Below are 15,296 nucleotides of genomic sequence, written 5' to 3' on the forward strand. Positions count from 1 at the left end.
GAAGCAGCAGTTTAGTTTGCAACCGGAGCACTGAGCTTCTCACTCTGTGCTGTATTAGAATCTACTGGCCAGTGCATTTTTGTGATCAATGCAGACATTTTTATTCATTTTTGCTTATGCACAAGAAAAAACAAATATGGAGGCCAAAACAGAAGGAGGCGTGGCTGAAAAGTGGGGTGATCAGTGGGCACCTTGTTTACTGCCCTTCCCTTCAGTTAATGTATAGAAGGAGGGTGTGGAGAGACAGAAAGTTTAGGCCATACTTTTAGACCAGTTATTACAGGCGACAACTACAGACAATTAAAAGGGCCATGAAAAAAGAAACTGAAAATGAGCCACAAACTCTTCGCCAGACATTGCACCTCTGTGGATCAGCAGAGACAAATCTCAATGTAGCAAGAATTCTTGAAATATTTGATAAATTATGCAGGTCAGCAGAACTTTGCAAAAATTGATCACAATTTTCTTTGGATTCCCTTTTTAGAGCAATAAAACAGGGGGAAATGAGATTCCCTTTTTAGAGCAATAAAACAGGGGGAAAATGAGTTAAACCATATTGGGTAGAACAGACAGCAACAAGCGAGTACAATTGAAAGCGGGTCTTGGGAATTCTGTACTGATATTTTTATCTGTTGCTATATACTAATTTTTTTTTCTCCCTTGGGTAACTAACACTGTCTTTATGAAGTTAGAACAGAAGACCCACAAGAATCAGCATTTGCGGGGGTCCCTGGGAGTGCGTCAGCATTTGCAGGGGGTCCCTGGGAGTGCGTCAGCATTTGCAGGGGGTCCCTGGGAGTGCGTCAGCATTTGCAGGGGGTCCCCTGGGAGTGCGTCAGCATTTGCAGGGTGTCCCTGGGAGTGCGTCAGCATTTGCAGGGGGTCCCTGGGAGTGCGTCAGCATTTGCAGGGGGTCCCTGGGAGTGCGTCAGCATTTGCAGGGGGTCCCTGGGAGTGCGTCAGCATTTGCAGGGGGTCCCTGGGAGTGCGTCAGCATTTGCAGGGGGTCCCTGGGAGTGCGTCAGCATTTGCAGGGGGTCCCTGGGAGTGCGTCAGCATTTGCAGGGGGTCCCTGGGAGTGCGTCAGCATTTGCAGGGGGTCCCTGGGAGTGCGTCAGCATTTGCAGGGGGTCCCTGGGAGTGCGTCAGCATTTGCAGGGGGTCCCTGGGAGTGCGTCAGCATTTGCAGGGGGTCCCTGGGAGTGCGTCAGCATTTGCAGGGGGTCCCTGGGAGTGCGTCAGCATTTGCAGGGGGTCCCTGGGAGTGCGTCAGCATTTGCAGGGGGTCCCTGGGAGTGCGTCAGCATTTGCAGGGGGTCCCTGGGAGTGCGTCAGCATTTGCAGGGGGTCCCTGGGAGTGAGTCAGCATTTGCAGGGGGTCCCTGGGAGTGAGTCAGCATTTGCAGTGTGTCTCTGGGAGTGCATCAATGTTGGCAATGATTTCCACACAGAGAAAAGTTTGAAAATCACCACTCTATAACAGAGACACGTTCTAGGCAATGCTACATCCTCATATTGGTGATGCAATGACATGCAATAATTCTCCACTGCTGCTGAATATATTTTTCTACTTAAAAAAAATCAAGACCTAACAAAGGTGCACCAACTGATTGTCATACAATCCCAGATAAGAATTTGCTCCTCTCCCCTCCCCAGACATTCCAACTCCTTTCCAAATTACAGATAGTGACTTTCAAAAGCTCAGTGTCATGGTGATTGAAACAGATCAATTTAAAGGTTAATGCACTGGTACATATTCCAAGACAATGGAAACCAGCTAATAGCAGGATTTCATTAGACGATTTAGAGTTCCACAAGTATAATTTTACTAAATAGCTAAAGAAAGTCATGTTACAGGGAAACATAATAAGTGTAAATATATCCTACCATAAAAATGTAACATAATGCCTCGTCAGACAGAAAACATAGAGCTCGATCAAACCTCAGAACATTCCACTTGAAACAAATGAAGGCAAATCACAAACTCATTCTCCAAGCTAGTTCGAGCAGTAAAGAGTAATAGGATTTATTTTAATAGGTGCCAGCATTTCCGCCTTTGAGTCGGAAGGTTGTGGGTTCAAGTCCCACTCCAGAGACTTGAGCACATAATCTAGGCTGAGACTCCAGTGCAGTGCTGAGGAAGCACTGCACTGTCGAGGTGCCGTCTTTTGTATGAGATGTTAAACCGAGGCCCCGTCTGCTCCCTCAGGTGGATGTAAAAGATCCCATGGCACGATCTGAAGAGGAGCAGGGAGTTCATACCAGTGTCCTGGTTAATATTTATCTCTTAACTAACATCATTAAAACAGATTATCTGGTCATTATCACACTGCTGTTTGCGGGACCTTGATGTGCACAAATTGGCTGCCGCATTTCTCTATATTACAACAGTGACTACATTTCAAAAGTATTTAATTGGCTGTAAAATGCTTAGGGACGTCCTTAGGTCCTGAAAGGCACTCTATAAATGCAAGTCTTTATTTTTTTAAATAAGTTTCAACTGGTGGTGACAGCTCTCAGCAGGTTCATTGCATTAAAGATACAGTGGTTAAAAAAAAACCTCCTGTGTCATTCCTCCCAAAGTTACCTTAGCTCCAAACCCACAGGTGAGTTACACAGGATAAACCCTCAGTTAGCTGGTTTCCACATCAAAGATGAGGGTGCAATATTAACAGTAGTGGGCAATGAGATTTACTGAACCAATTCCTTTTTCCAAAGATTAAATGGCTATGTGAGGTGACCACCATTGCTGCTGCAGAATAACAAACAGCAATATGCAATGCAGCCACATTATATGTGTAGCCAAGGACATCATCTTCAGTTGCACATACAATATAACTTGCTTCTAAGCAGCCCATGTGCAGCTGTATTCAACATATTTCACTAACAGCCCTTGTGTTGTATAAATTCATAGTGCCCCGTGACAATTTTTACAATTGGTGAACAACAATTTGCAACACACTTGTGTCAGGGATTATTTCTGGTCACTAGTTGTCACCCAATACAAAAAGCATAATTTGTAAAACCATTGATTTGAGAAAAAAAAGCTTGATAATTTTACTTCCATAATTATACAAGCCATGGTGTGGAGATGCCGGAGTTGGTATGGGGTGGACAAATGTAAGAAGTCACAACACCAGGTTATAGTCCAACAGCTTTATTTGAAATCACAAGCTTTTGGAGCGCTGCTCCTTCGTCAGGTGAAGTGGAGAAATGCATAAAGACACAGCTTATATAGTCAGAGAATAATGTCAGATGTTTACAGGTAATCTTTCCAACTGCCATTTATCACACCTCAGCAGAGAGATAATCACAGCAATCAAAGCTGACTATATAAGCTGTGTCTTTATGCATTTCTCCACTTCACCCGACGAAGGAGCAGCGCTCCGAAAACTTGTGATTTCAAATAAAGCTGTTGGACTATAACCTGGTGTTGTGTGACTTCTTACATAATTATACAAATCACAGGTGGTGGAACAAGAAACCTTAATGGGTTTCAAGAAGTAACCAGACAGGTTCTGGTCAACAAATGGGATTCAGGGTTATTAGGAATGCACCAAGGGGATACTCTGGTTAGGTGGGCTAGATGGACTGAAGGTCTTCTCCTGCCTTGAAACTGTTACTATGTTACTCCCCCATTTTTATAAACTCTAACTTCTTTTCTATTTATTGTTCTTTCCTTAGTTTCACTTCCGTGATGTCTATTTCTATTTATGCATGTTAAGTGTTTAGGCGTTAATATAGGTGTCAGCCTTGGCTCAGTGGTAGCACTGCCACCTCTGTCAGAAGGCTGTGGGTTCAAGCCTCTCTAAAGGGACCCAAGAGCATAGATTGTCACCTCACTGAGGGAGTGCTACACTGCCGGAGATGCCATCTTTCTGATGACCCGTCTGCCCTTTCATAAAAAGGATCAAATGGCACTATTTGAAGAAGAGCAGAGGAGTTTTCCCCAACGTCCTGGCGGATATTTATCCCTGAGCCAACATTGCTAAAACAGATTTGTTTGTGGGAGCTTTCTATGCGCAAATTGGTTGCCACATTCCCTACATTACAACAGTGACTACACATCAAAAGTACTTAATTGACTGTAAAGCGCTTTTTGATGCCGGAGGTCGTGAAAGGCGCTAAAATAGAAGTATTCTTTCTCTCTTTATTTAAAAAAAAAAATCCACAAGGGAGGGAGATTGGTCTCCTGCGTGAGACTCCCACTGAACTCGAGTTGATAGAGCTGCCTCAAGGCAGGAGGTAGGTCCAAGTAATACCAGTTCTTCAAGTTCCTGGCTGCCAATCTACAGTACACTTTCAAACACATTTCTTAAAAGGAGCTTAGTGTTCATAAAGACGGATCTACACTTTATTCAGTCTAGTACTTGTCTTTTGTGTTGGTATGGATTAGTTTAACATCTTAATGCCAAAATTAGAACAATAATAATTTGAATTCTTATGAAGTGGTTAGTGAACCACATAAAGCAACCAGAAGACTGAGTGACACTGTCGATAAAAAAAATACACTGTAATAAAAAAAAGGTGGTGTTGAAATCATTTAAACATCCTTTCAAATCTGAAGGAAGGTGACACACAAGGTCACGCAAAATATTCATACACTACAAATCTTCATTTGTGGTTTAGTTTAGCTTTTGTTGCACATTGCTTTTTCTCCAGTTAAAGTCTCCCTGCACTTTGCCCTCTGACACTGAGCAAGAGCAAGGTGGTGTGACTCACCTTATCCCCACCCCAACCTGCCCTCCATCCTCTCCCACTCCCTGACCCAACAGTATGACCGAGACTGGAAACTCGTCATTTGTGGGCAAAGCATGTTTAAAGCCCAGAGGGCACTTCCTTTTTTATGTTTATCTTTAGTTTGGACAATTTCTATTCATGATTCTCCCCAATTTACTTTTATTCCTGAGAATCTCCAAGGCCTGGGGAAGGAATTCCTCTCAATGAATTCCTGCAATTTTTATGGCTGTGCATGCATTAAGGGGAGGGGCAAGGAGAGGAGGGGGCTGATGTCATGATGTCACTATATCCCAGGGTTAGAGGTCAGTCTACAAATAATTGGACTGACTTCCATTTAAGACTCTATTTTTGCAAAACTTAGTTCTGCTTCAGCTGGTTTATGGATCCAGTACAGGAGGGATCTAATACAACACCAGGCTGCAAGACCTGTGAAAATCTGGCTCTGAAGAAATTTTTAAACACAAAAGAAAATTTACAAGTGAAGGCATCCAAGAGAAATGAAGGGCTCGAATTTCCAAGCCCCGTGGAGGCGGGTTTGGAGGCGGGAGTGGGGGGAACATTGCAGAATCGGGGGGCACGAACCCTTCCCGCCCCCAACCCGCCTCCACGCCCGTTTCCCAGGAGGCAGGTACCCGACCTGTGCTGGGAGCCGCCTCCCAGAGGCGGGAAGGGGATTAGTGCCAATTAACTGCCTGTTAACAGGTAGTTAACAGGCAGTTTTTGGCCTAATCCCTATTTTTAGCCCTGAAGTGTGGGCTGCCCGACGACTCCAAACCACGCCAAGTTAGCGAGGCGGATCGTCGGGCTGAAGGGTTCGAGATGTCCGGTGTTCAAGAGAGTGATGGGTGCATGAGTGCAAAGGTAAGTGTGTTTGGTGTGTGTAAAGTGTTTAAATAAGTTTTACTTACCTTTACTTACTAATGCAGGCTTCCTTCCTTCAGGTCTCAGGAGTCCCTCATCTCACCGGCATAGAAAGCAGAATGGCCGCGAGCTGTCAAAAGTTACAGCATTCTGCTTTCTGTTCTGGAGAGATTTCTAACTGAGTCTGTGGAGAAGGACTCAAGTTAGAAGTCAGATGGTCAGTGTTTGACAGCTTCACAGAGCTGTCAAACGCTGATATTTTATCTGTCAAAAACTCTTGACAGATGAAATGTCAATCCCTGATGTCACCTGTAACCGGGTGTCCCTTAATTGGCCTGCTAAGCCCGCTGGGTGGGCTCAACAAGGTCAATCAAGGGTAAATCGCATGGGTTGGCCACAAATTGATGGAGGTTGGACTACAACCCAAAAAGTGGGAGTCTCGCCTCCATCATGTCCCCATTAACAAAATCCAGCCCATAGTCTCAAGTGGAGTAGAATCACAGAATGATACAGCACAGAAAGAGGCCATTTGGCCCAACGTGCCTGTACCAGCTCTTTGGTAGAGCTATCCATTTAGTCCCACTCCCCTGATCTTTCCCCATAGCTCTGTAATTTTTTCCCCTTCAAGTATTTATCCAATTCCCCTTCGAAATTTACTACTGAATCTACTTCCACCTCACTTTCAGGCATGCATTCCAGATCACAATAAATTGCTGTGTAAAATAATGTTTCATGTTGCCTCTGGTTCTTTTGCCAATCACCTTAAAGGGGGGCAAGGTATTGACTTGGATAGAGAACTGGTTGGCAGACAGGAAGCAAAGAGTTGGAATAAACGGCTCTTTTTCCGAGTGGCAGGCAGTGACTAGTGGGGTACCGCAGGGATCGGTCCTAGGACCCCAGCTATTCACAATATATATTAATGATCTAGACGAGGGAACTAGATGTAATATCTCCAAGTTTGCAGATGACACAAAGCTGGGTGGTCGTGTGTGCTGTGAGGAGGATGCTGAGAAACTCCAGTATGATTTGGACAGGTTGGGTGATTGGGCAGATGCAGTATAATGTGGATAAATGCGAGGTTATTCACTTTGGTGGCAAAAACAGGAAGGCAGATTATCTGAATGGTAATAGATTGGGAGAAGGGGAAGTGCAACGAGACCTGGGTGTCCTTGTGCACCAGTCGCTGAAGGTAAGCATGCAGGTGCAGCAGGCAGTTAAGAAGGCAAATGGTATGTTGGCCTTCGTTGCGAGGGGGTTCGAGTACAGGAACAAGGATGTCTTGCTGCAGTTGTACAGGGCCTTGGTGAGACCACACAGAGTATTGTGTGCAAATTTGGTTGCCTTATCTGAGGAAGGATGTTCTTGCCATGGAGGGAGTGCAGCGAAGATTCACCAGACTGATATTTGGGATGGCAGGAATGACGTATGAGGAGAGATTGGGTCGATTGGGCTTATACTCGCTGGAGTTTAGAAGAATGAGAGGGGATCTCATTGAAACTTATAAAATTCTAACAGGACTAGATGCAGGAAGGATGTTCCCGATGGTCATAGATTCCAGAACCAAGGGTCATAGTCTAAGGATAAGGGGGTAAGCCATTTAGGACAGAGATGAGGAGGAATTTCTTCACCCAGAGAGTGATGAACCTATGGAATTCTCTACCACAGAAGGCAGTTGAGGCCAATTCATTAAATACATTCAAGAAGGAGTTGGATATATTTCTTAAGGCTAAAGGGATCAAGGGATATGGGGAGAAGGCAGGGACAGGGTACTGAGTTTGGATGATCAGCCATGATCTCATTGAATGGTGGAGCAGGCTCGAAGGGGCCAAATGGCCTACTCCTGCTCCTATCTTCTATGTTTCTATGTTTCTATGTCTGTGTCCTCTGGTTACGGACTCTTCTGCCACTGGAAACGGTGGCATAGTGGTTAGCACTGTTGCCTCACAGCGTCAGGGACCCGGGTTCAAATCCGGCCTCGGGCAACTGTCTGTGTGGAGTTTGCACATTCTCCCCGTGTTTGCGTGGGTTTTCTCCGGGTGCTCCGGTTTCCTCCCACAGTCCAAAGATGTGCGGGTTAGGTTGATTTGGCTATGATAAATTGACCCTTAGTGTTAGGGGGATTAATTACGTGGGGTTACGGGGATAGGGTGGGATATGTGTCGGTGCAGGCTCGATGGGCCGAAATGGCCTCTATCTGCACTGTGGGGGTTCTGTGATTGTGATTGTGATTGAAATCCATTCATGATTCTGTTCTAAGGAAAACTACCACAGCTTCTACAGGCTCTCCACATAAATGAAGCCCCTCATCCATGGTACCTTACCAGTAAATCTCTCTACACCCTCTCCAAGGCCTTGACATCCTTCCTGAAGTGTGGTGCCCAGAATTGAACACCTCTAGCCAAGCCTCATCCAGTGTTTTATAAAGGTTTAGCATAACTTCCTTGCTTTTGTACTCAATGCCTCTGGTAATAAAGCCAAAGATCCCATATGCTTTTTTTTTTTAAAAACAGCCTTCTGATTTTGTCCTGCCACCTTCAAAGATATATGTACATACACCCCCTTTAAAATTGTACCATTTTGTTTATATTGCCTCTCCTCACTCTTCCTACCAAAATGTATCACTTCACACTTCTCTGCATTAAATTTCACCTGCCATGTGTCTGCCCATTTCACCAGTCTATGTCCTCCTCAGTGTTTAACTACATTTCCGAGATTTGTGTCATCTGTAAACTTTGAAATTATGGCCTGTATACCCAAGTTCAGGTCATTAATATTTATCAAAAACAGCAGTGGTCCTAATACCGATCCCTGTCTGCTTACCTCCAGTCTGAGAAACAACCGTTCACCTCTGCTTTCTGTCCGTTAGCCACTGTCCCTTTAATCCCATGGGCTTTAATTTTGCTAACAGGTCTATTATGTGGTACTTTGTCAAATGCCTTTTGAAAGTCCATATACTTAACATCAACCACACTACCCTCAACAACCCTCTCCGTTACCGGAGAGATGTAAAATTTAAGAGGGTAGCGAAGGTACCAAACCGGAGAAGGTGGGGTAAACAAGATTTTGTAGAGGAAGCAACAAGTGTGATAACTAGAGGTGCCAACTTTCCGCATTTGGTGCCGAGACATTTGAGTTTGAGATAGCTTGGCTCTCCGACATCTCTCAGAGTTTCTCCAAGTTTTTAAACCAGTTAAGTTCGAGACAGCAGATCTGCAACATGCCTTTAAAAAGATGGGGGAAACAAAGTCAGCTGGAGGATGAGGTCTGTGGAGGAATGGAAGTCGTGAGGTATATCTGCTGTGGGATGTTTACACACAAGAAAGCTAGCTACAACAGACATGGGAAAAGATATAAAAATCACCCGTATACAGTATTGCTAAAAATGATAAAAGGAAAAGCTTTTCATCTCAGAGGAGGGTACAGCAACTCACGGGAGACTTTAGTGGGCGAGTGGAAAAAGGGTGATTTTTCATGACCCCATGACCGCCTCTCTGACATCAAGTCTTGAATAACTTACAACTTCATCCAGCTCAACATCAGGAAGGTGAAAGCCATCGTTTTCAGCCCCATCAGAAATTCGGCTCCCTGCCAGTGATCTCCTCCATGGCCATACGCACAGGCTGAACCACACTGTGCAAAACCTTGAGCTAAGCTTTAAGCCCCATGTCCTGTCACCACGGCTGCTTACTTCCACCTCTGCAGCATTGCTTGCCTCCACTGCTGAAACGATTAACCATACCTTTGCCACCTTCTGACTTGACTTCAACGCTCTCCTTGCCAACCTCCCAACCGGCACCTTCAAAAAACTCCAACTTGTTCAAAACCCAGCCATCTCCATTCTTGCCCTGCACAAGACCCGCTCATCCATCACACCCCACCCTTGCTGATGTACACGGACTCCCTGGCCCCGAGTTACATTTTAAATACACACCCCTTGTGTATGAATCCCTCCATGGCCTTGCCCTACCCAATCTCTACAATATCACCTAGCTCTATACACTGTCCTGCACGTTCCTCCGTCTTCACCCTCAGGTGTTCTGTCTGGAACTCTGTCTCTGAAGACGTATATCTCTTTACTTTTAAAAACCGCTTCAAAAATTATCTTTTCAACAAAGCTTTCAGCCAAGCATCCTAATCTCTATCTTCTTGACTTGGCATCATTTCCCTTCCTGATCGCTACTTGTGAAGTTCCTTGGAACATTTCCTACATTAAAGGCATTTATATCAATTTGAGTTCTTGTTGTTGACGTTCGGACCAGACTTTTCAAGTGAGCCACCACAGCTCAGTGAAGCGGTGCGGTAGCACTGGACCCAGTCATCAGGTTCCAGAAGTAGGTGCAACCAGGCCAGTAAGATGAGACAACTGCTGAAGGAAACTAAGAATTTTGGACGGCTTAAGAGAAAAAGTATGAGGAAAGATAAAGCCTACGAAGCTACTCAGGATATTCAATAATGAACAGGCAAAGGCGCCGTGCTGTAATGCATAAGGAAACCAGGTCCTAAAGGAAGAGGTAGTTTGAACACCAGAGAAGATAGCTGAGCCAACGAAGCAGCCTGAAAGAACGGAAAGATTGTAATCATAGGAAACAATTTGCTCAGAAAGATTGACTTGTGCAGGCATGTGTGCTGTAAAGACAATGCTTGTAGGATGGTGAGTCACTGACCTGGAGCTGGAGTGGTGCACATTGAGGAAAGATTGGAAGAGATTCTGAGGGGCAGCAAGAGGTCATATAGGGTCAATGGTGGGGTAAATGACACATGGAGAAACCACTCCGGTCCTTCATAAATCATACATACAAAGACTGCCTTAGAACTCAACAACATGAGATGCAAAGTAATGGTCAGTGGTATAATTTCAAAGTTTGAAAAAAGAAGGGGATTTCAACAAGAAAACTGAGGAGGCAACTAAGTAGATGACAACCTGGTGTCAAAACAATGATTCGATTTTCAGAAATTATGGATTATTTTCAGGACAATAAAGACTGACATAGGAGAGATGGGTTGCACGGAAACAAAACCAGAACAATGAGACATGCGAGGAACATGGTTGTAATTAGGAAGAATCATTTAAATTAGATGATAAGATGGGGCAAAGATGGCAGGGAAATAATCTAGACCCTAAATGAGAATGATTGTGGTTTGGTAAATAGCCAACAGGTGGATACAAATACAGTAACAGATACACAGGAGCCAGATACCCAAAACAGGCAAATACTGGAATGGGGGGGGGGGGGGGGGGGGGAAAAGAGAGAAGCAGACAAATCTACAATAAAATGAATTCTAAAAGATTTAGGAATAAGATACCAGAATTAGGAGCTGTACTGGGGGAACTATGATGTAGTAGGAATATTAGAAACATGTCTGACCCCAGATAATGGTAACAAATATAACATGAAGGGGTTATAGACAAGAAAGTAAATAGGAAGGTTGGTGAGGTGGCCCTGTATGTCAGACACACCCGGGAAATTAAAGAAGTTGATCTCACAAAGTCAAAAGCTAAACAACAAACTAATCTGGTTAAACATCTAACATGGAAAGGATAAAACTTCAGACTGTCAGATCATAAGGAGTAGGAAGATGGCTTGCTCGATGAAGAGGTAAGAAAAGTAAACAAAAACAGGAAGTTACTTTAAATGGGGGATTTTAATTAAATTGGAAATTCCCAAGTGGTTCAGTGTTTGAGTTGGTAAATGCAACAGATGACTACCATGACAAAAAATGAAGCATATTTTGTGTGTTTTAGTTTGGTGCTAGTCCTTTTAATTGTCGTAAGACATAAGGGCATATTTTTCAAATTCATCACCCAGGAGGTAATGCATCAGAACAGATCACCCAGCTGAAGATTGGTGGGTTCTAAAACCGATAGGTGATCCGCTTCATTGAGATCGGACCCAGGTAGTAAAGTTGAAAATCACCCCCAAGCTGTGGTCCCTCGCCTAACTCAATACAATTGTTACCCCCGCAGCTTTGCAGGCTCGAAGCGAGGCCACATTCAAACAAAAATATACCACGTGATTTATTCAGTTATACGCATGACTGGCAGCTCCTTTTAAATGGAGTTGATTGTTATCGAAACTCAACAAGTTCCAGCACTGTTTCAGGGGTATTTAAATAGATTGAGTTGTTCAACTCTTAGTTGGGTCAAGTCAGTTGGAACCTTCAGAGAAGGGTACAAGAAAAGGGTAGTTCCTATATAAAGGCCAACTACAAAATAATAGGTTAGCATAGGTTAGAACCATTTGAGGGGCTGTGGAAAAAAAAAAGACTTGCACTTACATAGAATTTTTCACAACCACCGGACATCCCAAAGCACTTTACAGCCAATTAAGTACTTTTCAAATGTAGTCACTGTTGTAATGTAGGAAACACGGCAGCCAATTTGCACACAGCAAGGTCTCACAAACAGCAATAATGACCAGATAACCTGTTTTTGTTATGTTGATTGAGGAATAAATATTGGCTAAGACACTGGGGATAACTCCCCTGCTCTTCTTCGAAATAGTGCCATGGGATCACGCCCACCTGAGAGCGCAGGTGGGGCCTCGGTAAATGTCTCATCCGAAAGACGGCACCTCTGACAGTGCCGCACTCCCTAAACACTGCACTGGAGTGTCAGCCTAGATTTTTGTGCTCAAGTCTCTGGAGTGGGATTTGAACCCACAACCTTCTGACTCAGAGGCGAGAGAGCTACGAACTGCGCCACAGCTGACACTAGTGCAGCATAATATAAAGATATGTATTCTATTAATGTTAAATAGCTAATGTCTAAAACAAGGTCTAATGTTGAGACTCTTGCTTTTCGTGAGACAGCACAGGGTAGATCCAGTATCTAAAGCAATATACTGAATGGTTTTATGTTCATTATTATCCCGATCTCATGATCAAAATCTTAGCTGGATACTTGAGCCAGTGAAGATACTCTTAAAACCATCGTGAGCTAAGACTGACATGGGATAATAATATAAAATTCAGAAGCCACAATATCTGGGATATGGTGGACAAAAATACTGAAAAATGTAACAATTATTTTACGACCCAGTGCATAAGGAAGCCACGAGATGCCGTGCACAGCTTGACTGGGTAATTGTAAGTGACCCAGATAATACACAGGAAATGGATGTCATGCTTCCCTTGAGAGATAGTGACTGCAGGACGATTAAGTTCAACATGATCCAGGATTATAATACTGAGGACCAAGAGCCAGGAGTATGATCAGTTTTAAAAAGACTAACTTCAAGGAAATTAAGGGAGCGTGAAAGCTAATTGACTAGGAAGGTTTGTTCAAAAAACTTTAGTGGACAAGGTATAATGCTGAACACGCAGGATAAATTGTCAAACAAAGACGAAATGTGACCCCAAACAGACTAAGAAAATTAATGGCCAGTGAAATTTAGATAATATTTTGGATTCACAACTCAATGCAAATTGGTCAAATTTGTAGACAACCACCAAACTAGGAGGGACAACTGAATCTGAATAGGCCCACGAGCTATAAAATTAGTTGGAGAAAGTATGTTCTTGGCTGGAAAAATGGTAGATGAAATTTAATATGGACAAGTGTAAAGTGCTGCACATGGGAGGCCATAAACAGGCAACATGAGTACTCTGCGAACAGCAGTGAAATAGCTAAGGATGACGTTGAAAGAGAATTAGGGGTTTTAATAGACCTGATGCTCAATGTGTCCAGTCACTGAGGAATAACAGCCGGGGTTCCTACCCCGATTGCTGTTCAGACACCTCCCACTGGGAATGCAAGTGGCTTCCCATCAGCTGACAGCAGGATTGGGCTCAGCACTGATGGCTGTGTTGGCAAACAGCCTGTTGACAATCACTGTCTATGTTCATATCTAAAGAATAGTCATTTGGACAAGTTACATGAGGATGAGAATGGGACTGGAGCACAACAAGCCCTTCAGGAGAGGCGAAGGAGGAGCAAGAAAATTGCTGAGGAAGGGAAGGAAAACAAAAAATTCAGCTTAGATCCAAATAATATGCTGTAGTTTCCATTTCTTGAATCCCAAGATAGTTTTTAGCAGTTGTAGTTAAATAAACACTTTTTTTTTAAATGCAATTAGAAGATAGAGATTGAACACTTCCCTTAGTGTCCTACCCAACATTCTTCCTTCAACCAACAGCCCACCACGAACAGATTAACTGGTGATTCATCTCATTGCTGTTTTTGGAACCTGGCTGAGTGCAAAACGGCTGCCACATTTGCCTAAATAACAGTCACTGAACTTGAAAATAATGTATTTAATGGGAACTGCTTTGAGAATGTTTCAGAAAGATGTCATAAGGTGTTATATAAATACAGGTCTGTCTTTCTTCCCACAGGAAGAGGCAGCAGTTTCTACTGATCTACAAGCCCCACTCCTTACAGACTATGGAATAGAAATCTGGAGCTCAGATTTTCACGATTAGTGTTTCATAACTTCACTATAACTTGGGTCCATGGCAGCATTCCCGCCTCGGAGTCTGAGGATGCAGGGTTCGAACCCCACTCCAGACAGTCCTGGTGAGTGGAGACCTCCGAATTCTGGAGTGACATCCTGCGGGATACTCACTTCCAGTTGTGGCTGCCCGCCTCGTCATCGTATGGGGTGTGGGAGCCCATAAAACCCTCCCACCGTACAGGACTAACCACCCTATCAGCTGGTATAAAGATGGTTATGGCCATGGAAGGAGTGTTCACGTCATGGCCTGTCAGACTGTTAATAAGCCTGCGAATCATAAGAAGCAGGAGTAGGCCAATCGGCCCCTCAAGCCTGCTCCGCCATTCAATAACATCATGGCTGATCCAATCTTGGCATCGACACCACTTTCCCGCTTTCTCCCCATACCCCTCGACTCCCTTGTAGTTCAATGTCTGTCTATCTCTGCCTTGAATATATTCAATAACTCCGCCTCCACAACTCTCTGGGGTAAAGAATTCCAAAGATTCACGACCCTCTGAGAAGAAAAAATTCCTCCTCATCTCCATCTTAAATGGGTGACCCCTTATTCTGAAACTACGCCCCCTAGTTCTAGATTCCCCCACTAGGGGAAACATCCGCTCAGCATTCACCCTGTCAATCCCCCTCAAAATCTTATATATTTCAATAAGATCACCTCTCATTCTTCTAAACTCCAATGCGTATAGGCCCAACCTGCTCAACCTTTTGTAATACGTCAACCCCTTCATCCCAGGAATCAACCTAGTGAACATTCTCTGCACTGCCTCCAATGCAAGTATATCCTTCCTTAAATATGGAGACCAAAACTGTACGCAGTACTCCAGGTGCAGTCTCACCAGCGCCCTATAAAAAGTTACATCAAAACTTCCTTACTTTTATACTCCATACCCCTTGCAATAAAGGCCAACATTCCATTAGCCTTCCTAATTACTTGTTGTACATGCATACTAACTTTTTGTGTTTCATGTACTAGGACCCCCAGATCCCTTTGTACCGCAGCATTTTGTAGTCTCACGCCATTTAAATAATAATTTGCTTTTTCATTCTTCCTTCCAAAGTGGATAACCTCACATTTTCCCACATTATACTCTATCTGCCACCTTACTGCCCCCTCACTGAACCTGTCTCTATCCCTTTGCAGACTCTTTGGCCCCGATTTTCGGCTTGTCTGGGGAAATGGTCGGGGTTCCCCGAATGTGGGGTTTCTGACACACATAAAAAAGTGTCAGCCAGCCCCACGCA

General features: G+C 44.0%; 1 protein-coding gene across 4 annotated transcripts in view; it reads right to left on the bottom strand.

Annotated features, from left to right (window-relative positions):
• yaf2 (YY1 associated factor 2) overlaps nt 1-15,296 on the bottom strand; it is a 196,653-nt gene that overhangs the window by 34,831 nt on the left and 146,526 nt on the right. The gene's annotated exons all lie outside the window — the stretch shown is intronic.

This window comes from Somniosus microcephalus, chromosome 16, assembly GCF_052327205.1.
Source record: "Somniosus microcephalus isolate GS21.2 chromosome 16, FLI_Smic_1.0, whole genome shotgun sequence".
In the NCBI taxonomy this organism is placed as follows: Eukaryota; Metazoa; Chordata; class Chondrichthyes; order Squaliformes; family Somniosidae; genus Somniosus; species Somniosus microcephalus.